This window comes from Accipiter gentilis, chromosome 22 (genome assembly GCF_929443795.1).
Source record: "Accipiter gentilis chromosome 22, bAccGen1.1, whole genome shotgun sequence".
In the NCBI taxonomy this organism is placed as follows: domain Eukaryota; kingdom Metazoa; phylum Chordata; class Aves; order Accipitriformes; family Accipitridae; genus Astur; species Astur gentilis.
This window is the reverse complement of record NC_064901.1, coordinates 10,437,993-10,462,531: the sequence shown is the minus strand read 5'-3', so window position 1 is coordinate 10,462,531 and position 24,539 is coordinate 10,437,993. Positions and strand designations below refer to the sequence as shown.

The window sequence follows — 24,539 nt, the reverse complement described above, 5'->3', positions numbered from 1 at the left end:
CCCTTTTCATTATTCAACTACAATGATGCTCCAGTAGACATAGATTAAATTCCACATCTCTGTATTATTAAGACTTTCAAGCCCACAGATCTTTTTCGAACTCCTAGCTTTCTTAGTATAAGATCATCTTCAGGTCTCAGCTACTGAAGCCAGAAATTCTGTCTGTGGGATATCTGCCACAACTCAACTATTAGAAAACATAGATAAATTCCAGTCAAATTGGATTATAAAGCCAAAAAGAGTCATGGATCCATTATTTAGTGTGCGTACTATCAGCAAAGGAATTGTCTTAACACTTGCAGTTTCAACATTTTGTTGGCACTTATTTATGATATTTCCTTATCTTGGAGAGAGACAGAGAGAGAAGAGAGGGAAAAGGCCGGGGTGGGGGGGGAAGCTGCATACATGGAGGCATGAGCAAGCACAACTTAGGCCAAATCAAATTCACCACCTACCTATTTTGAAATAAAAATAGAATCCTCTGCCAAAATAATCTGTAACAGTATACTTCAGTTAACCGATAAAGAGGTATGCAAGAGTTTTAGCATTAAGACATTTTACACGCACCTTTCCAAAAATCAATTGCATTTAAAAAAAGGGCCCCATCAAAAGAAAAATCCAGTCCAATTTCAAAGGAAGAAAGAATGCACAGCTCCTGAAAAGATATGATTATGTAACTCCTACCATGTAAGTTACCTATCCTTTAACAACAAATATATCAACACGAAAACAGAATCAAAAGAATAAATTTACCTCCTAGTTACTTAGAAAAGGTTGTTTTCACATTCATTATACCACAATTTTCTCCCCTTCTATGTTATGAAAATATTTGCAGCATATCTTATACCAGCATGTAAGCTGTTGGCACATTATAACTAGGTTTTGGGTTGTTTTTTTTGGTTGGTTGGGTTTTTTGGGGGTTTTTTTATTTATTTTTTTAGTTCAAGGCCATTGTCAATGACTATGGGTTTAATCACACAGATCTCCTAACTGAGATAGAGACCGATAATCTTTGCAAAAACAACTTTGGTCTCAGACCTTTGCATGCTTAAAGAATTTTCAATAAATAGCTTATTGGGAAAACACACCCAAATGCTGTCATGTAAAAATATACTCAAGTTACATCCAACTGAAAAAGCGTTCTCCAGCTTGCAATGATCTGATGCTGTTAATTCTGCAACTGAATTGTTGAATAGATGTTCTCAGATGTTTTCTTGAGGTTCACACATGGCAAAATGAAGTGTGATTTCTAAGATATACTCAGTGATGTAAAAGCTTCCTGGATTAAGAGAGGATGTAAGTTTTCCTTACCTACAGTTGATTGTAGCAGAAAATGTTACTTGTTTATAGCTTCAAAACTTTCATATAGTACTTCAAGATTTACTTTAAGGATATTACAAGCAATAGGTCTCACTGTATATAGCTGCATTTGATAAGACTGCTGAACAAGAGGGCAAGCCAAACAAACAAGAGATGCTATCCAAATCCTGTATCATAGATTTTCCAAATCATTTTGCTTCATATGTGCGCTGCCACTTACAGCATGAAACTAGAATGACTGCCACATACGCAATAACCCAAAATAAATGCAAAACCTAGGAGATGTGATTAACATACCTCTCGATGTATATACACATCTCTATCTCTTAATGCAAGTGCTTTTATGCACAATCAACATACGAATCCAACTTTAAAGTCCAGCTCAAAACGGTATCCCAAGACGTATTAAATCTCCCGTTTCAGTAGAGACACAGAAGACATGACATAGAACAATCAAATATTGCAGTTTATTGCTGCATGCTGTTATTTGCTTTATAATTAAGCTGGTTTTATATTCATCCACCAGAAGCTGTAGACAGATGCAGCAGATACGAAACGTTGTAACTGGAACCTCCACCTAAAGCATGTGCTCACTGCCTATGAAGCTGTGATCCTTCTATTCCCAATACTTGGGTTTACAACAGCCTCAGATGCCAGAATTAAGCAATTAATCTAATGCAGTATACTTGACATGCCTGCTGAATCTAATGTGGAAACTGACACTAGCACGAACCACAAAAGCCTCCTTATTTAAAAAAGAAAACAACTAACTGTGCCTGTGTGCAAACGGGCTTTTGAGATTGAGCTGTCAATATAGTTTGGATGAAGTTGTTTTTCATAGGTCAAAAAAATCACCAGCTGGATTTAAATAAGCAACCTTCTCCATATTTACTGGTGGATCTATGCAAAAGACCTGTGCTCAAGTAAAACATTCCAGTGTTCCTCTTTTTCAAAAGCAGACATAATGTAATCTTTTTGTTAGTTTTACTAAATAAAAAAAAAAAATTAAAAAAGGAAGGCTTGCTCAAGGAACATGAATAAGTCCATTTTCCCATTCTCCAACAAAAACACCTCATAAAAAACCACCAAAAAAAGATGCTGGCTGTACATGCACAACTTCATGTAGTACATGCAGATTTCTTCACACAGTAATGTTTGTTCTTGGCACACGTTCCCAGATGAATTCAAACTATCAGTAGTTTCCATTCATGGCCCATGTGGACTCACACACTGGAATGCAAACAGTTTCCCCCATGCTCGAATACAAAATGCCTTAAAGAAGAAACTTTTATTGGAGGAACTCTGAGCACTCTGAGACAGTACATTACTGTTCCCAACATTTACCCCTCTGAGGCAAGGGGGATTAAAACGTCTCAATAAACCTAAGAGTCTTTAAAGACAGCCTGCATTTCCTGCCTCACACACTTTCTTTGTTCCACATATTTAATTCTGCTCAAATTATTATAATGATGCTTTTGGCTGAATGAAGAAAATGCCATTTTCCTCCCGCGGTTTTTCACTCCAGCCATTACAGCATTATGGAAGAGGATGTCAGCATTTACACTGTGCCCCCAGCGCCCAACAGAAACGCCTGAGAGGGAAGATTCCTGTGTGGATTTGATTTAGTGGCTGCAATACACTTCCCCATTTGCATCTCCTCGAATCTTTCTCTACTGCAGTTCTTCTCCATGATATTTCCATCACTAAAAACTCCTCCTAGGGAACTGCTGACCATTCCTCTATTAGTAAGGTGACAGCAATTAAAGGTAATTTCTAAAAAAAAAAAACGTTAAATAAAACCAAGATACTTAAGCCGATACCTTTGCAGATCCCACACGTTCAAGTAACAAAAAAAAACTTGGACCGTTTTCTGGTCAGCCAGAATCTCAGACTGTTTTCAGGCAGACAGACAGCAAGCAAGCAGCTAACTTATTTTTACATCCAGATGTTTTACAGGACTATGCAAGTTAAGTGTGAAAAAGGAGATTTACAGTATCTTTGTTGAGGTATTGTTATACAGAAGGAACTGGAGAAACTAATCCTCAGCATGCAGAACTTAAATAGTAGTAAATTAGCTAGGAGAAATGAACTAAGATGCAAGAGAAGGAAGAGCAAGTGATGTTTCCCCAAAAAAGAAAAAATGTTCAGTATGTTAAGTCTTGCAGTTTTCAAGGATCTTTAGTTTAATCACAAACAGGGATGGGCTCACAGGACAGGCTGACCACTGAAATGCTGCCTGCAGCGTGAAATCATCTGTGCAACCAACTATTGTTGAGCTGCACTGGTAGCTCTAGCAAGCACTCAAACCTGCTTTTAATAAAGCCACCACCCCAACAGAGGACAGCTACTTTAGGAAATCATTGCAAGATACCATTATTAAAAGCCCAGCTTCTGCTATTGTGATAATTGCCTGGTATTTACTTGCTGGAAGTGTTGAGACTACATATGTGATTGTTACTGTTCATAAAAATTGTGTTGTCTTCTCAAATAGCTAGCACGACTTTGGAGAAGCACAAAATCATTGCTAAACCAAGGCAAATAATTTATAAATCCTTAAAAAAACCAAATAGGAGAACATAAAATTTCTAAAGTTGGTTTGCAATAGATTTATTCAGCTTAACTCTATTCTAAAGGAATAACACCAAGTTTAATTAGCTCTGCAAACAAGGATTAAGCCCATAGATCAGCCTTACTCTAAAACAGTCGAGGTAAAATCTTTAAAAGGCTTGAACATAACAAGAAGATCAGAGTATCTTCTGTCATCCTTCTATTTGCAAATCTAACTTTGCTTGATAGATTTTTATTTAAATTAGGACAATAGCGGCAGCCACTGCATAGGCCAGAAAAATTCTACTACATACTACTAACATGAGTTCACAACTTTTAAAAGTATTTATGGCGGGGGGGGGGGGGGGGGGGGCGGGGGGGGCGGGAATCACTCTCCAGAGTTATCTGTAGACAGTCACATTTCCAATTCATTTTTTCAAATAAGATTTCAGTGATGACTGGTTCATTTGAATAGAACATTAATTCTAAAATATGAAAACTATTTTATTTGTATTTGTGGCAATTTAAAATAGAAACAAGAAATGTGTTTTTACTTACATATATAACTACGAAGTAAACTGTCTGCCCAATAAAGCTGAGCTGGACATAAGAATACTTTGGAGAGCAGTGGCTCCTAAATCTAAACCTTGAGTCTTGCGGTGAAGTGATTTTTTTCATTCTTTTAACTGGAGCCTACAAGGCTTTATATTGTAGCCCACCTAATCCAAGACCAACGTTTGGCAGAATGTACTGTAAATTAGAAATACAAGCCTTCTTAAGTTTGTTTTTAACTAAGCTATTGTTTGGCTACAAGGATTTCATAATGTTCAGAATTGTTTACTGACCCCTTAAAGCAGTCTGGTTTGAATGATCTATGAATCTCAAAAACTCCTAGAATAAGCAAAAGGAATGGCAAAGAATATACTGGGTATTCATACTCTGTGGCCTGAGAACATGTGACATTTTTATTCAAAAGAAAAAAAATAAAGGAGAAAGGCAAAGTGCCCAGCAGTAATATGTTGAAGTCAGACAGGAGCAGTAACTGCCTGAATACTGATGTTTGACATGTTTCTTCACCCGAGGCAGGCAGCCTGAGGCCCTGAGCAACTCCTACAACCTTTCATCCCAAAGGAAGGTGGTTTGAGTTCTGTGCAAGTTATATGGACCCATGGATCCAAACAGATCAAATGCATCAAGAGCTCTGAATGGAATACGTATTTATAAAGAAGCAATAAAAAGGGGAGGCAGAACAGAAAGGTACCTTTGAGTTTTTATCATGCAGTACCTCAAACTGTCAGACCATAACACAACCCTTTGAAAAAATGAACAAAGTTCACCTAGAAGTTTTGTTTATCTCCTCCACCACCCCAAAAAACCCCAAACATCTACTGACAATGACAGATTATCAGGGACATCACAGAAATCCCATAAGTGGGTAAATGAGAACCAGTCCCGCTGTTACGTGGAAGACAGCAGCTGTTCTCATTCCTGCACTCTGCTCTAGTAAAGCCTATACTACTAAGAGAGCGAGACACATACATACAGCATCATGGTAACCATTACCCTTACTTCCTCAAGCCAGCTGGTAGCAAAAGCAGAAGATGCAACATCACTTGGTTCTTTAGAGACTCTGTGTCCCCAAACTCTCCCCGAGAGGTACAGAAAATTAAGTAGGAGGTGGCAAAGAAGGCAAACTGATAGATGGGTTACTGTATATTCTAGGTAAAACAATTTTTTCCTGTTCTGACAAGAAAACAGCAATTCCAGATCTAGCAGCTAATGTCCTAATAAACAAACGGTATGGTGGGTCCCAGCTAAACCTTGCTCACAAGAGGATGCTAATTCTGAAGTGAACCTACAGTACTGCAAGCTGGAAAAATTCAACTCAAATATAAGACACAAAACATTTCTGTACTGCAATTCTGTGTGTCAACGGCTGCAGACAGTTAACACACTGAACAGGCACGCAACAATCACACATTCAAGAACTGCAGCAAATTAAAATGAATTGCTGCTCATGTTCTCTTAGCATTTTGGATCAAGACTATACTCCTAAGCAGTTAATAAAATAATAATGCAAGAATCAGTGGACATTGTGAACATTCATTCTCTAAGCATTTTCTTAACAGCCAAGAGCACCTGTGTTCCCTAAATATGCTTTCCCCTGCACCCCGTATGCACAGCAGGGAGGCAAAGGCATCTCAGTAGAAGGTGGTACAGCCTTGTCAGGGCCTCTCCGAGTGGAGAGCAACAGCTAGGGACCCACTCAGAGAGGTTCTTGTTAGAAGAGTCCCAAAATCTGAAAGTTGTTATTGTTTGAGAACATATGAATTCGAAAATAAGGACGGACAATGCCACATTAAGCAGCACCATCCAAACAATGAAACTGTTTACCGAAAGGCAACCAAGAAGTGCTTGGGCAGACTGCCGCTGGAGTAATCTTTCGGAGACGGGAACGTTTTGAATCTCACGAAGAGATTCACAAAGAAACTTAGGAACTGCCAGATGTTATAACAAAGCCCCAGAGAGAACTCATTTGCATTTCTGGAAAGTTGTATTTATTACTTCAGGACACTGGGTCATTCATAGCAGTAAGAACTACTACACCCGCATAGCAACATTGAAAATCATAGTCTTGTGCTGTCAACTTAATTCTTATAAACTTTTAGATATGTTTAGATTATAAGACCAGTTATTACATCCACCCTTAGACTTTTATTTGCAGGTTGAACTATTATAGTTTCTTCTGTCCTTCCTCACAGATTTCTTGTTGCAGACACCTCACCTCTCAAGACTCTTTCCCATTGCCCTACATCTTTTTTGAAATGGAATCCTCAAATCTGGACTCACAGCTTCATTTATGGCACCAGAGTCAACTGAAAGAACTACTTGGTCACTTACTGGAACAGACTCACCAGGGAAGTGGTAATGGCACCAAGCCTGTCAAGAGTTCAAGAAGCATCTGGACAACGCTCTTGGTGATATGGTTTAGTCTTAGGTAGTCCTGTGGGGAGCAGGGAGTTGGACTCAATGATCCTTTATAGGTCCCTTCCAACTCAAGATATTCTATGATTCTCTGATAGTTTATAAACCTTACAGTGAACACTCCTGCTTATACAGCTACTGCCATACGTGGATCTTTTCCAACTGGTCAGCAAAAGATAAGAGCTTCAGGTCAACATCTACCATGTTCTTTAATATTTTTCTGAAAAAAAGACATCTGACATCCCAGTAACTAATTATTCCGACTTAACAGGGGATTTTTGTACTCACTACTTTCAGGCTATTTCTCCAACACTGTAAGATCATCTTAAATTCCAATCCTGTCTCTCAACACTTGCAGGCCTCTAGATTGACACCCACCAAAAGTCAGAATGTACATACTGTGTGCCATCACTTTAGCCAGTTAAAATTGTTTGAGACCTAACACAGTCTCCCTTCACCCCTCCAGTTAGAACTAGAAAGATGCCAAATCCTTTGAATACACTTCTACAATAATTTTTGTGTTCCTACATCTTACGCCACTTCCATGTAAACTTGATTTCCTTAGTTCACTCATGACTAATGTCACATGAGACAGTATCAAAGGCATCATTGAGATACATCTGTCGGTTCCAACTTATTCATATGGCCTAATACTTTATCACAGAAACAAATCCATTTAAGTTGGTGGTGTTTTGGGGTTTGAGTTCTCTCTCCATTTGTTCCATTGTTTGTCCAATATTTTAGCAAAGAAAAATCATTTAAAAAACAGAAGTTAAAGAATCTTGGTGAGAAGGAGCAGCTGACATTCCCCAGGGAAAGGGAAACTGGTTTGAAGGACTGCAGTTTGGAGCATGGACAGTTTCTTTGAGCAGTTTGTGTTGTTTCACATTTAATTTATGTCTACCTCATGCATTTTTGTTGGCAGAAATGATTGATTTCCCTGTGCACTTCTCTTCTTTATGGCAGCACAAGTGCTTATGTGGTAGCACACTGAACTAGTCAGAAGAATTAATCCAGGTTTAATCCAGTTTAAAAGAAGAAAAATAGTGATTAGTTTTGGTTTTATTCAGATCAACTCCCTGACTCTGTTCACTACGCAGCTGTGTGTCAGCACATGGGAAGGAAGAGCAGGGGTAAGATTAGGGCTGCCTTAGGCACCAGCAGTATTAGTTTACAAGGATGATGAAATTGCGGTTTAAAGACAGAACCTGAAATGTCAGGAGCTGTCACCAAATACTGAGTGAAATTGGCTGACTGAAGACATGGCATGGAGCCAATCTAGATAAAATTTTTCAAAATCAAAACTTGCAACAAAGAACCAAACTGAATAAAAACGGGTAAAACAGAGGAGTTCATATGGGCCTTCTCCTCGATAAGAACAAACGCGTCTCAGGATAGAAACAAATTTCTTGGTACACTGACTCTGTTATTTGTTGATTTAAAAACAGAGACATAGCAAAAAGGCAGGTTGGAAGTTAGGCTCTGTTAGACTGCAGTGCAATTTCTGCACTAAATCAGAACCTGCTGCATATAGGAATATACAAAAATATTATACAATGCTATTACTGCAGTATATCCTACATAACTAGAACACACTAGTCACAGCAGCTATTCTGGCAAGACACCTCACAGGAACCTGATTTTGCCTTATTAGCGTGAACAATCACAATTGCTTTCCATCCAAGTGTAAGAATATAAAAGTCTTTTTTTTCTTCTCCTTCTACCTGACCCCTAGGCTGAGACAATGCGAAGAGGTACGACTCTCCTATCCGAGTGCAATCAGGTACGCTCAGAGCCAGGAAAAGAAGGCTCCTCCAAGGACTTGAGCAAAACACACAAGTTGCAAAAGATCCCAGCCCAGCCAGGAAGGACAGACACTTCATTCTTCTCTGGCAATGGATATGAAATGGGGTTGTGGAAGGTGGCAGCACCATCCCTGCCTAGATTTCTGATAACTGAAAGGATACTTGAAGAAAAGCTGTTCCTTCTCCAACACCGAACTGAAATTATAAAATGCCTTTCGGAGCCTAAGAATTATTTTATTTTTTAATCCTGCAGTGTTTAAATAAAACCAAGCTATTGCTTCAGGAGCTGAACTGCTTGTTTCTTTTACTGCAGAAATGTGGGTGCTAGTGGAGGCCAAGCCTCCACTCAGAAGCACTGAAGGTGCTTCACAAGGTCATATTATGGAGTGTGGCTAGGGTGCAGTGAAATCCAGGTTTGGGCTTTACCAACCTGGACTACAGCTATGCCAGGGGCTGGCCAGACAAGGCGTTGACTCAAAGACATGGGAAGCAGTTCAGTGATAGACTCTTGTGCCCTAATGGTCTTGCCAAGTACAAAAGTAATTTGTTCATGCTTTAAGAGTCTTAGGATAAGCCTCCTTCCTCAATTTATGTGCAGCTGTCTCTAAGACATATTAATGTAAATAAAAGAAACTCTGAAAATTAAAACTCCCACAGAAAATCAGACCCTAAAGAGGAAGTAAGACCATGGGAGGGCCTATGACTAATAACTGCAGTACAGAATCCCACTGCTTAATGAGACTGCCCGATAGAGAATCTGACTGCAGGAGCACACGCAAGAGACCCAGAGACAGGGCCACTGACCACCATGGTAACAAAAGATCTCAGGAAGGGCATGGGATGCAGGAGCTGAGGTATAAAACAAACTAGATTCTTTTAAGGCACTGAGATTGGATCAGTTCCCATATAAATCAAGTCTAGAGATTTTAGAAAGTGTCAGAAAGGAAAGCTCAAGCACGAGGTGATTATGTTAACCCAACTGCGTACATTTCTGCCAACAAAAATAGTTGCCCTTCTCACCTTCTAAACTACAGCGCCAAATCTGGATAATACAGTTGTATAAGATCCTTGCTAGACAGTATTTCAAAACCCACTATATCTCCTACAAAAATTAGAAAGAATGGACTGATGTATTGAAAGAGTCAAATTGATTTCTTCTTGTAAAAAAATCCCATAACTCAACTAGATAAATATTTCACAAATAAACCCTCAGAAAAATCAAGTGCAGAAGAGAACAGCTTCATTTTTCAACAACTGTTTTCCATCTACTAGTGCCAAAATACAGCTTTTCAAGTAGTTTGTGTTTAAAATCTGATTTTCTTTGAAACGTTTCTGTACTACTTTTTGCCAGTCACTCAAAGTTTTTCCCTCAATGATGGTATTCACCCATATACAAATTTAGGCCAAAACTGAACTGGCAACAGCATGCTGTTCGTCACCACTCTTGCCATACTCTTCATTCCCTCTCACTGCATTCAGATTCTTACTTTTACTAGTACAGAAATTTTTTTTCAAGTCCCTTCAATCCATTTAATGGTGAAGAAAAGGAAACCACTCTCCCACAAAAGAGTTCTTAGTATCATAAAGGCTCAAAAGCAGATGGCCATGTGCAAGCATAAAAAGAAGGTAAGTTTTACTGACTTCACAATATAGTTTTTCTTTTTGGAAAGCACAGTGAAAATCCTTAAGTCTTCTGGTGATCTCATTGCGCTGAGACCAGCATAGTTCCCAAACCCATGACTCATTCCAATCCCAGCAAAAAATTGCTGGGGAGACAAACGTTTTGTTTATGATGAATTAATTCCTTCAGCATGTCTCACTCAAAAATATCAAGCTTCACTTTGTATGCAGAAGATAAAGCATGATAGTCATGCTCCTGCCTTACTCTTTTGTAAATACTATTGTGCTAACACTGAAATGGCAGTACATGCTGCCAATGCTTGAACAGCTTATTTAGGAAGAAGAAAACACTGTCTTCCCTATAAAAATTTAATTTCCCAGTTATGATCTGTAAAAATGTATAACTTTGAAATATTCAGGTTTCTGGCTTTAAAATTTAATTCCATAGATCTTATGCAGCAAAAACTATTATTATTTGTTTCTTGTGACATAAAATTAAACTAAGGCCAAAGTACAGTTTATTAACAGATAATGAAATTGAAAGAAATAACTTTCAGCACTGTTCAGTTTGACATCAAAGGTTAAAACAGTAGAGTGATTTCATTCAGACAGCTTTGTTAACTAAGTTTTTAAAAGTCTTTCTCACTGCATACTTGAATAAAATTAGTGGAGTTACACTAACTTAAGAGAAGTAGCCATTACATGATGTTTGCAACTTCCCCCAGTAAATAAAACTTTATTTTCATCTACCCCTACAGAATCCCAGTATCAACCAGTTCAACAGAGATAAATTTATTTATGATGCACACTTGTGTTCTCCTCCCCCACCTTCTGTTATAACCATATCCTCCTTTGCTATCCTCCTTTGCAGGTGGCTCATTGTTTTCTAAGACAGTACGTCCTCCTTCCTATCCGGTTTCTTTTGTAACACTACTCTAAGGTGTATCTAATTTGCATCCCAGTGATGAAAACCTGGCACTTCAAAGCATTAATGGAAGCTAAGTACCCATACCTTAGTGAAATCCATGGAACTGGAAACCAGCTCCAAATACACAGTCATAAACCCCTCACTTCAATTTATTTTATTTATGCTCAAATATATTACATTTCACTTGCATTTAAGGGGCTCTCTGGTCTTCATTCAATGCCCCTAGATACTGTTCAATACTGCAGAAGAAAGATCTTTCTCACAGCTTTCAAACCAAATGCAAGAAGAGACATGCATCCATGCAGCTGAAATGTTAACAACCTGGAAAAACCGTATGGCAATCAGCCAACAAACATATGCCTTTACTCATCTGAGCTACAGAGGTAGCCCAAACTAAGAGTAATAACTCTGAGAAACAGATTACCTTGAGCTGATGATGTAAGAGTTTAGTAACACTGTACGCTGCCTGTAACTAGTTCCTTAATAAAACTGCATGCTTATTTTGATATGAGAAATACAAACCCAAAAAACCACTATAATTACCACCTCCCTACCATCCCTGATTTTCTACTTTTGCAGCAAAGCAATCAACATGCAACTGGTAAATTCAGGTCTATTAAGGCCATTGTCAGCTATCTGACAAAGATAGAAAAGTACAGAACATAATGGCTACAGGTCAGTTAAATCACACTAAGTTCAATACACAACACGTCCATCAGTTGGTCACTGCCTGATAGCCAGAAAACTGCTGGGTTTAAAGAAGTGATTTTGTCACATTCCCATTGCATTCTTCCCAATAAGTTTGAGATTAATCTAGCTTCAGAGCAGTATTAGAACAGCAATATTAGAATTGTTTCACTTTTTCTCTACCTTCTACCTTAAATAACGTAAATCAGCAAGCAAGTTTCTCGCAAATGGAACAGGTGGTTGTGGTATATCAGAGAAAATACTCTCACAAAACCCATTTGCTTTGGATAGCACCCATAATAAGGTAAATATATAGCACTACTAACTTCATTTATGTATGGCCAAGAGCAAAAAACAGGTTGTCTTATGCCACAAAATAAAAGTAGTGTGCAAAAACTTTCAGACTTTTTGTTGCTGCTGTAAACCATACGATCTTTGGCACATCTATTACATGAACAAAGTTCTTCACGTACTAATTGTTATTTAGCATAAGGGAGAAAGAAAAGACATAGATGGAGGAGGGAAGAGTGGAAGTAATCCTCTTTTCTCAGCCAAGGTTTAAATGTAGACTACAATTCTCCAAGAAGGTATCTGCAAACAAGCGATGACAAGGTGTTATCTCAATGACATTCAATCTGACCAAAAGAGAAAATAGTGGATTGAAAGTATCAGCAGGGGTACAAGAGTACAAATATTAAAATTGTACAGCACCTCTTACTGTTATAGAAAAGAAATTTACAAGAAGCATGTCAAAGAAATAGCTAGTCAAGTTATGTTTTATGATGTCAAAAATGATTGCCAGTATGTTCATGAACTTTCTGTGCTAGAAAATATCCTCAGTCCAGCCTTCTACTCATCTGACAACCACCAGTGCTTCCGCTATGTTTTTTCTTTAAAAAAAACCCTCGTATTTCAATAGGCAATTTAAACTGCTCTATTAGGTATTTTAATTTTACAGCGAAGACCTTGTATAGGTTTTGCTAGGACCCTGACAGGCCTTAACAGCGCCCCCCCCCGGGCTCCCCTCTCCCTGCCCACAGCCCAGGACCCCACGCCAGCCCCCCGGGGCCGCCAGCCCCTGCCCCAGTGACAGCCAGCAGGGCCGCCCTACAGCTCCCCACCACCCTGCCCAGCCACGGGCTTCACTGAGCCAGGCCCACCCACGGGCCCATACCCTAGCCTGGCCTCGGCCCGTCCCTACAGCCCTGTCTGACTACAGTTCCCCACAACAGGCCTGATCCTGCCCCCTCACCTGCCGGCGGGCTGATGGCCTGGCCTGGCCTCAGCTTGTCCTCATCCCCAGGGAGGTGCCCAATGCCTCGGGCTGGGGCTACCCCTCCCCACCGGCTGGGGCTACCCCCCCACACCAGCCGCAAGCCCCAGAGTGCCCCTGCCACTCCTGGTGCCCTGGCCACTGGGAGCCACCAACCCACAGGGTGCCTGGGCAGGCTTAACCAACATGAGAAACAAAAGAGCGACTGAAAACCATCAGCGACTGTTTACACAAGGAACATCAACAAAGAGCTTGAGTAAACGTGTTTAAGCATCAAGCAGGATCCAGAGCCCGGACTGACTCGAGCTTTTTGCTATCACACAGTTAGTCCAAATCTCATTGTGACAGGGAAAGGGAAAAACAAAGGAATCGAGCAAACAAAATTGATTTTTACTCGCTTTCAGAAGGTTTTAAGTAACAGACTGCAGACCATGAGAGAGACTACCGTGGAAGCTACCAGTAAAGGATAGCCAACCTGTGAGAGCAGAGAAGCACAAGAAGGAGACAGTTAGAAACACCCAACCATTGCTTGCACACAGCAGTTATCTCCAATTCAGCAGCACCAGCCAGCCTGAACTGTTTTTCAAAGAAAAGGTTATCATGCAAGAGACTGCCCAGCACAGAAGCTCAGCAGCGGGAAGGAAGACAGCACACATCTGAAAGCTATACCACCGAATCAAAAACTTTGTGCTTATTTGTGGTTAGCAAGGACAGCGAGGACTTCAGAACTGCAGATGGAGATCTTCAGAGGGAGGGCTGCAGAACTTCTGCAGAATGACAGAAGCAGCCCGATTTGACTTTGACCTAGAAAGGCTACACCATCCCCCTTAGTCACCATGCCTCCTGTAGTCAAGCCTAAACACACAGAGCTGAAGTGACTAATGATGTTCTTCAAAACACTCACCAGCATCGCAAGAACATACTTAGTCCTTCTGACAAACTCTGAGCTGAGCTTTAGTGGATAAGAAAAACGATACCAGCAATTCTAGTCTAATAAGCACACATTAAAAAATTGGTTCGGTGACGTTGGCAAGAATCCAAATGAGACAGGAGGCAAAGGACCTGCCAAGCCTTGCCAGTTCTTCCACCCTAAGTCAAGACGAAGGGATAACCACTTTAACAACAGTACGATAGAGAGCCCAACACATCATACCCATGTCAATAAAAATTCCTTCTTATTCAAACACAATAGTTCATGCATAAGAGAAGTAACTGCTCAGACTGCAACTGATCCTTATCAATATTCATCAACATCCTGGGGGTATAATCCTGTTCTAGTGAGAAGACAAATGGAACAGGCCAGAAAGGAGAATTAGGCACAAAATGGTCTTGCTCCACAGTTCAATATGGTTCCCTCTCCATATGGGTCAGCAACAGGCAGCCTTCTGAATGTCAGGGAGACTCTAGTCTGTAAATCTGAAGAAATTAAAGAAGAAATAAATCTTTGAACCTATAAGCATGCCTGTACAGAAAGAAAAAAAAAAAGCTCAAAGAGCTAGCATTGTTATTGTATAAGTAAAACAGTGAAATCAACATTTTAAATCAGATTTTTGAGCAATTTGTGCAGTTGTTCAGAGAGTTAAAACCATTTCACAGATCACTAGTATGTGTAACTATCGATAAGACACTGGCCACAAACCTTAATAGTTTAATTAATTCTACCTCTCAAAATGCTGACTATATATTAAGTAAGAGACTGCAACTTCTCCCAGAATAATTACAAGAAATTTTGAGGTCATATTTCATAATAACCCGTGGTGAATTTCAAAGGTTTCATTATTTCCCACAGGTTTTCTCCACTTTTGTTCAGTGGATGTATGAAATAACTACCCATTGTAAACAAGCACTGCTATACCCACTTATTGATAAACTGATTCTTCTCAGCCTTCTCTGTTGTATAAGGAGGCAACATTCCGAGACACAAAACGGAAAATAGCAATAAAACATAAATAAACTACCACCACCGCCAAGCAAACTACCAGTTCAGAATTACTGGTAGTAGAAGAACACCAGAAACAATGGATCAACTTATTTCTGGGGACGGGACTAGATAGTGGGGAGGTTTTCGTTCTGAAAGAAGTTCAATTCATATTGAAACTCAGAAAATAGATCTGGAAAGCATTTCAAAAGATCCAGTCCCTCAAACGGACAGCTCCACCACACATTTACAACTGCTATTTCTCTAAGCAGTTTTTAATGCCACCCCAAGGTAACCTCCTTCTAGAGGTATTTTTCCCCCAGGAGATGAAACCAGGAAATGTCATTCCTAACTCTGTCTAAACAAGAGGAAACTCGTCACTTCATGCATATGAGATATTAAAAATAAAAAAAGAAAAAAAGAAAACAAAGGGAACAAGTCATTCCTTGGCTTGTTTTAATATCCTTTAATCCTACTTACTACTAATGTCATTTATACCACTCAAGCCTCAGCTGCTTCTGCAGAATAGTTCAAACCCACAAACACTGCCAAAGTGCATAAGTATCTTTAAAAGTAGTAATAAAACTAGTAATCTGACTTTTAAAACCAGAAACTATTGTCCCTGTGTTGATGTAAAAAATTAGTCTTAACAGCATTAGAATATACAGCTCAATCTTCTAAAACCAAATTTAAAACCAAAAAGATTTAAGAGCTTTCTGTTTAGTAATTGATAGTCTTGTCATCTAGCATTTGACAGATCAAAGCGCTAGACATCTGTCCATCCAAAAGATGACCATTTATTTGTACTAGTTTCCGAACATACAGCTCGTGCTTGACAAACACTCGTCCTGTTTGCACCACACTTAAATTACATTGCTCCATCAAGCATTCCTCCATTACATGAGCATTCTGTCTTACACAGCAGGTTCATGCCCGTGCTTGTGACACATAAGCATGAGGTAATTGCAGTGCTTATGCATAGGATAAATGTATGCAAGACTCATAAGTCACATGCATCCAAGCTAGAGTAGCTCAGCACTTCAGCAGCAAGCAGTAGATGATATGCTGTAGGAACTATAAAAGGTGATGCTGACAAGTGCTGTTAAGACAGACTTCTCTCCAGCTGCTAAAGATATCCCACAAACCCATTACAAGCAGTGCAAGGGGATTAATGCAATCTACGAGCAGTTGTACAAAGGTGCTATTCATAAGTGTCTATTTAGAAGTGGATTTGAAAACTGTTATTTATACTGAAGTTGTTATTTTCACTTAACCAAAAATCCACAATGACAGACATCAAGCATCCAAAAGGAGAAGGAGACCAGAGACATGGTGTGGCGGGTTGACCCTGGCTGGATGCCAGGTGCCCAACAAAGCTGCTCTATCATTCCCCCCTCCTCAGCTGGACAGGGGAGAGAAAATATAACAAAGAGCTTGTAGGTTGAGATAAGGACAGGAGAGATCACTCAACCAATTACTGTCACAGGCAAACCAGACTCAATTTGGGGAAAATTAACTCAATTTATTACAAATCAACCAGAGTAGGGTAATGAGAAATAAACCCAAATCTCAGAACACCTTCCCTCCACCCCTCCCTTCTTCCCGGGCACAGCTTCACTCCTGGATTCTCTACCTACCCCCCCAGTGGCAGAGAGGGATGGGGAATGGGGTTTATGGTCAGTTCATAGTTATTTCTGCCACTTCATCCTCCTCAGGGGCAGGACTCATCACACCCTTCCCCTGCTACAGCATGGGGTCTCTCCCATGGGAGACAGTTCTCCACGAACTGCTCCAACGTGGGTCCTACACACGGGCTGCAGTTCTTCATGAACTGTTCCAGCATGGGTCCCTTCCATGGGAGACAGTCCTCCACGAACTGCTCCAATGTGGGTCCCCCATGGGGTCACAAGTCCTGCCAGAAAACCTGCTCCAGCACGGGCTCCTCTCTCCACAGATCCATGGGTCCTGCCAGGAGCCTGCTCCAGCACAGGCCTTCCCATGGAGTCACAGCCTCCTTCGGGGGCATCCGCCTGCTCCGGCGTGGGGTCGTCCCCGGGCTGCAGGTGGAGATCTGCTCCACCGTGGACCTCCCTGGGCTGCAGGGGGACAGCCTGCCTCACCAGGGTCTTCCCCACGGGCTGCAGGGGAATCTCTGCTCCGGTGCCTGGAGCATCTCCTCCCCCTCCTTCTTCACTGACCTGGGGGTCTGCAAGGTTGTTTCTCTTACATGTTTCTCACTCCTCTGTCCGGCTGCAATTTCTGTCTGTCCCAGCAACATTTTTTCCTTCTTAAATATGTTATCACAGAGGTGCTACCACTATCACTGATGGGCTCGGCCTTGGCTAGCAGCGGGTCCATCTCAGAGCCAGCTGGTATGAGCTCTGTCGGACACAGGGGAAGCTTCCAGCAGCTTCTCACAGAAGCCACCCCTGTAACACACCACCTCCCCCACCCCATACCCGCCCCCCCCCCCCCCCCCCCCCCCCCCCGCTACCAAAACCTTGCCACACAAACCCAATACACGTTGTTAGGGCATATTCATAACGAGAGGTTAGGTGAAGCATTTAATGAATCTGGTCACTCTCTAGTAACAGTTGAAATAAAATAAAAAACCTAAGACTCCAACTAATTAAATTTTTCCTTATGGTTATTAATTTCTTCAAACACAAATTACATGCATTCCTTCAGTACAAAGTTCCTGTCCTATAGCAAGCAAGTTCCAGACAGAAACAGCCAGTCTTCCTTCCTTTCCAAAATTAGGCTTAGACTGAACAGAATTTCTGGAATTATGAAACATGCTTACTAAGCATTGCCGAAAGAGAAACAGCCATGTAATAGTCCATGTAACTTCCTTTCAGTTTCTTATGAATTACTGAACATGTGATTAGTTACCTGGAAAAACAGAAAAGGAAATTCATTAAAAAGCTTCCTTAAATTTTATGAAAAAGCAAGGTGCCAGTTACCACCTTCTAGCACAACCACACAAAACAAAAAGGCCATCTATGAGCAGAGAGCGCATCTCTTCCTTTAAGCCAAAGAACAAAAAAGTGTTATGGACTTCACTGACAAACAGTAACATTTTAGGTTAACAGGTGGTTTAATAATACAACCAAAGTGCTCAAAAAAAAAAAAAAGAAAAATGGAACGGTTAAAGTAATTAGTGGTAATTCTGTTCCAAGCAAATAAACAGATGCAAACTGAAAACATACTGAAAGAAAACACTAGATTTGGAAGTTCATGTTCATAATTAAGATCTTTCTGCTGTCCCACATCATCTTCCCTCTTCCCATTTTTCTTCTGACAGCATTTCCACATATGATAACAGAGGGATTACATGGTTTGTCTCCGATATATACCCATGCTATTAAACAAAAAAAAAAAAAAAAAGGGAAAAAAGAAAACCCATATGCAAAGGCCAGACTTCCAAGCTGTTCTCACTTTGGCATAGTGCCGGTATCCATAGAGGAAGATTCCCTTTTTCCTCCTGCTCTATTTCAAAATGGCCTTTCTTTGATTACCTTCATAAACTTGTTTTGTGAAATTGGAAATATTTAGGAACACTGCTGTGGCCACCGGTGGAAAACAGTAGGCAAATGGACATTCTTCAGTTACTCTGAAACTAGGATATGGAAGATAATGCAGAAAAGAGGATCCTTTCTGTTTCCAGAAGACAATGTAAAGTATCTGCACTACCAATGAAGTCTAGAATTTAGAGTAGCTCATAGAAATAATCTGCATTAGGCAACCGGCACTGGTGTTACACAAGTTTCAGGATTATATGAATGTTGTTCTTTTAAAAGTTAAACAATCAGGAGCTCAAATCACTGAACAGGTTTGATACCTACTGACTTGCTGATTAAAAAAACCTGCTTGCAATGAAGCATTCAGTTGCCTTAAGAGATTGCATTTTTAGAGAACCATTTCCTGGCAATCTCACTGTTACACACATCAACAGAAGATCTCAGAAATCTTCTATGAGAGGAACCACCATCTCCAACTCAAAAGGAAAAAAAAAAAAATCATGCAACTAACTTTATCAATATAGTCATAATCCTAGTGCCTGCCAGGAACTGTCTCTTAGAAGTTACTGCAACTTTTTATTATGCAGTTTAAGAAAGAAGTTTGTCTCCATGCTAAATCCACACCAACATCCTTTACCTTTTAACATTATGATGATAATCCAGACACAAAGGAAAATACTGCTTTTTTCATCAGAGTACTGCATTCTATTCACCACCTCTACTCCAACTCAGTTGAGTGGTAACTCCTGCCCTGTGCTTACTGTTTCGATATACGTTTGAGGAATACCCTGAGCAATTCAAATCTCCAAATTTCATTCCACAACCTGAACAGAAAAGAAGAGATAATGATCTTAGCTGATATAGGAGGTTAAATCATTTATCAGATTCCCCAATTTATGGATCTTCAGTATGTAACTTTTTTAAGTGTGGGGGCAGCACTATGCAGGTGGTATAGAAGATTGTATAGAAGAAAAGGATTTAGGAGCAAAGCATATTGAATCTGAACATTACTCACTCTGACCCACGCAAGTCTGCATTTATTGGTGTTTTGGGTGTGCTCCCTGAAGGAGAAGAGGTAACAGAGAAGTGACCAACTGCCACTTCTTACATAATTTTAGTTCCAAAAAAAATGATTAAACTAACCATATCTTTGAGTCTATTTATTCCAATTCAAATATATTAGTAGACCGCATTTTTTGTTTGAAGAACAGTGTTTTGATGAAAGCGCAATCTAGGACAGTTCTACAGTTTTAATAAAATGCCATCATTGCTATTACTCAACAATACACTTTCAAAGAGAACAGTAATTACTTTATTTTCCTTACCTTTATTGAAGGAGAGGGGGCAGGGGGAAACCTACAACACTGCAATCACATAATTGAAGTTGGTGGTACAATCCTGGTATAGCTTCAAAATATGAATAGAGGGGGGGGAGGTGAAAGGGAGAACAAAGGCCTCATGTGAAACAAACACCCACAATCTCTTCAAATTACCCGAGTTTCATAAACAAACTTACATGGTTCTACCTCTTTAGGGGCTTTTAAATCAATGCACAGTTTACTTGAAATCAACAGGCTGTTCTGGCTAATACTGCTGCCCTCAGTGATGGTGACATCAGATGAATTTCATCTTCTCTTCAAGTCCATGTAGTTGTTTGGTTTTTTTTCATTCTCGTATTTGTCGATACCCCAAACAGATTAAGAGTAGACTTCAGCCATACTTCCTGGCTATACCAGTACTCTGCCAGCAGATTACAGGATTTTTTCACACAGTGTTCTAAAACTCAGTCAGCATGGACTCTGAAGCTCTCACAGGAAGGTTGCCCAACTCTCTCCTCCCTTGTACTGCAAAGACAATGCTAGCTATGTTTCACATGCAGAGAGAAAGGACTAGGTCCTTCAAACACCACCAGGTTTTCTTCACCTTCTATTAGGAGGACTTACCCTTCTCAGGATCTTATTTCCCAGTAGTGAAGAAGCCAGTTTGTACAGCTGTGTTCACAATGAGTAGATGTGCTTTCAGCATACCGGCACATTTGGTGCCTTATAACTTTACTCTGATACCTGTGAGCTTGCCTAAAATAAAGGAAAAATGTTTGCTGAGCATTCAAACATATGCGGTATTTCCTCTAGCTTTTGCAAGTACGTTAACTGCTTCAAGGTACTTGACACCCAGTAAGCCCAAAGTACAAACACCTGAGGAAGGCATACATGGAAACTCAAATTGCTACTCAACTTGTAATTGCCACAAGTTCCTGCTCTTCTACTCTAAAAGCAGGTAGCCTTGTTAAATAAACTATGCAAATCGGATTCAAGATCAAACCCAAATGTTTACTGTCCTTTGGTTGTCTTTGCTGCTACACAATAGAATTTTTTACTGCTCTGATGCCTTCTCACAACCTCAGTAAGAACAACTCAGATCTAGTATTTCCTCATACACAGCTCTAGAGCTGTCTTCACCAGAAACACAATTCTCTCCTCTGTTCATTTGTGAAAGGAAAGAAAAATGGCTTAACTCAGGGTTTTTCAGCCCTGTTACAATACAGTGGGAAGTGCAGAGAGCTGCAAGAATGTACGCTGAAGTCAAAATGAAAATATTTTTAAACAGATTTTCATCAACTAGAATCTTGTCCTAGAATTGTTAAAATCTTATTCAGAGTACTGTTATTAATATTCTTTTGTCACCCGTACTCTTCACTGCAACGTGCATGCCATTCTACACCTTGTCAAACATCAAAGTTTTGTACATTTTTGCTGGTAGCTTAAGACTTTCTTCTTTCTTTAAAGTCTTCTCCTTTTAATATTAAACTTTCACACTAATCATGCTGTAACCTGAGGGGGCATCCTGCTGCAACTACAGTCTTTTTAACCACTGGTACCCAAGGGAAATCTGGTGAAGGGAGGGAACAGGAGATAAAACAAAAGAAAGGCAATCCTAGTACATGATGCCAGGATAAGGAGAAGGAAAATTGAGGAGGAAAGAAGGAAAGGAAGGGAAGTTCTATTAATTTTCATATGAAGACAAGTGTGCAACAAGGACAGGACAGACCACAAAAAAGGAGAAATTTCTTCCTCCAAGAGGAAGAAAATCCCTTACTGTCATACATTCACTGGAGAGCCAGGCTCCTGTTCTGTACAAAAGTATCTTTAAAGTTAAATGATGTTCTGTGCTCATTATGTTCAATAACCAGAGAAATCCCCGAGAGAGCGCTTCAGGACAGGTAGTTAAAGCTTTACAGATAATTCTTCATATTTAACAGCTCTTCGAGTAGCTCTCCCATTATGCAAGAAGGATTTAGCCATGCATTTTATCATTGAAGTTATCACTAACATAATATATTACACACAGTATACAAACAAAAAAGCAAAGAAATCCAAACAAACAAAAAATTATCCATAGCCCATGAAGATAATAAGGTAGATCCATTTGATTTTGCACACATTTGCTTTGCAAATAACATTTTAATCCCTACTCTGCTAAGGATCAGTCATTACGTTCCACCACAGCACTAACTTTCTGCGATTTAAATATGGCAAGTTCTAGTCTTTAAAACAAACCACCTAGCTTACAGAATTCTTCCATCTTCATCAACACCTCGGGTCGAGGCAGGACCCACATTCCTCACTACAATTTCACAACTGATTCCCAAACCACAGCAAAAAATCCCATAAACTCAAAGATCTGAATTCAAGCCTGGGCAGATATGAAAGATATTGACTTTTTTTTCTTTTAATAGGATATTTATGTGCAATGCAGATGTACAGTATGTATTCAAGGAGTGATGCTGAGCCAAAATATAAACAGACTATATCCAGCATAACAGGTGGAGCGAGGCCACCAATGAATCACAACACATACAGATAGGTAAAGAAGTTTCAAAAAAGAGAAACACTAAACGTCATCCTTAAAAGCGTCTGATGACAGTGGGTACATGCACATATCTACATATGCTTTCTTCTGGTCATTCTCCACTACAGTAGCTGAACCTAGCCTTCCACAAGTTCAGATGTTTTCATCAAGATTCCAATAGCACCGAATGCTTTTTAAAAAGTGGGATTCTATCAGGATTGCAGTACTTAAAAATCCTTGTTATTCCTGTTTATATGTTAGAAAGGTTTCAAAGAAGAAAATCAGGAGTCAACTAAATTTTCGAAGTTAATTCTCCCCAGAGCATTTTGGGAGGAAAAAAAAAGCTTAGGATTTTTTTTTTTTTCCTTTGAAAAAATCCAGAAACCCCACGTTACTCCATTTGCCTGAGGAAAGAAACAAGCGTTTCATTTGCAAAGTATACATGTCTTAAGGGCTACAGGGTCTATTACTATTTGAGAACCTCCTGTCTCTCAAAGAAAATTTCATACAGGAAGCATCGCAAGAAGAGACAAGCAACCCTGGAAAAATCAGCATCTATAATGCAAGAGCCATAACTGTAGGCACACAGCATGTTACAAACCCTGTTCTCATAACTTCTTAAAAGGCTTTCATTTCATTTTTACAAGGATAATTTGTCAAAAGATACATTACTATGAGAGCTGCTTCTAAATCCACATGAGAGAGAGATTTTGAGACTGAGAAGGACAGAGTTAAGTGCATTCTGTGCTTTTAGCTACTATGCCTAGTGACGTTTCATTCTTTCTTCAAAGAGCAATCTTTTGTATGGCCATCTGCACAGCAAGCAAAGAAAGCAAGAGAAGTTTTTCAAATAAGGATGATATCAGAAAAGTGTGGGTATAGCCCTAATAGCCAGATGCATACTTTGAATTCTTTGCAACTCATTATTTTTAGTTGCTCACTCAGCTTGACAATTCTAACATCATTTATATACTTGAGAGAGACTATTTGCTTACTGTAGGAAAGAACAATTTCCTAGGAACCCCAAAGAGAACTGAAACATTTCCATCTGGAATCAAGCAAGGATCTACTGCTAATAAACTTTCCAAAAGTCTTCCAAGAAATGCTTTTTTTCCTCAGCTGTCCGTTCAGTCCAAAGACATACAAAAAAAGTATGTATTCTATCAATACAGCAGACTAATCAATAAATCATTTATCAGGATTCATATTATCAATCCAAAACATAATACTGCTCAGATTGCTTCCATTCTAAGGTCTTCTGTATAGTGGTAATAAAACAAAGCTCTGCAAACAGATCATTGGTTATATTCATCTTCATATTCTATATAAGAGCAGATTTTTACAGATACCTGAAGTTAAGACAACTCATATTTGATTTAAGTCCCACTTTCCAAACTAATATCAAACAAAAAAATGCACATTATGGATATGCAAAGATACAAGTTCATCTCTTAAAAAGCAGAGGTCTCAGATATAGATAAATGTCTAATTAATTTACAAATTATATATACTGAAGTTAACCCTTAAAAAATAATTTTAAAGCAGCTCAAGAGAAAATTCAGAAATATGATGGAGATATTACCAGTATTTAAAGTGCTCAGACCTTTTAGAACAAGGAAAAACGCCAACCAGAAGAAGAAGCCCTTCAATGTCCTATACCTTGTTATACAGATAAACCTACGCTGAAATCAATTACTCATTTCAATGAAAGATTAAAAGATAACTAACAGATCTATTTCTCTTGCCTTTGAATGTACATTGCTCCAGTTTTAAGCTTTATTACATACAGAATACTCTGCACAGTATTAAAATACATATATTAGACTTGACAGCACCCTACTCTGAAGCAAACAACCACCCACCACCTCAAATTTGTCTTTTTCTTATTTTTAGTGACCATTCAGCACTGGTGTGGCATTGGCTTCTTTTGCTCCACTATACCATAAAGAGCAAACATTTAGTTACCCATCTAATATAATTCCAGGGCCCTCCTCCCTCCATTCAACCCCTTATTCTATGCACACTTTTTCCAGCTTTTCGCTTTAGGATTTTCTGGAACAAGTTATCCAGCTCTGCTAATTTATAA

General features: G+C 39.5%; 1 protein-coding gene across 3 annotated transcripts in view; it reads right to left on the bottom strand.

The window, feature by feature from the left end:
* Positions 1-24,539, bottom strand: part of STXBP6 (syntaxin binding protein 6) — a 116,885-nt gene that overhangs the window by 81,404 nt on the left and 10,942 nt on the right. Inside the window, exon 1 of one of the 3 annotated variants that reach the window (XM_049825823.1) lies at positions 20,548-20,620. The exons of the other annotated variants lie outside the window; for them this stretch is intronic. The gene's annotated coding sequence lies outside the window, so the exon portion shown is untranslated. Of the gene's footprint in view, positions 1-20,547; positions 20,621-24,539 lie in introns of those variants that run through there. 3 annotated transcript variants of the gene reach the window in all.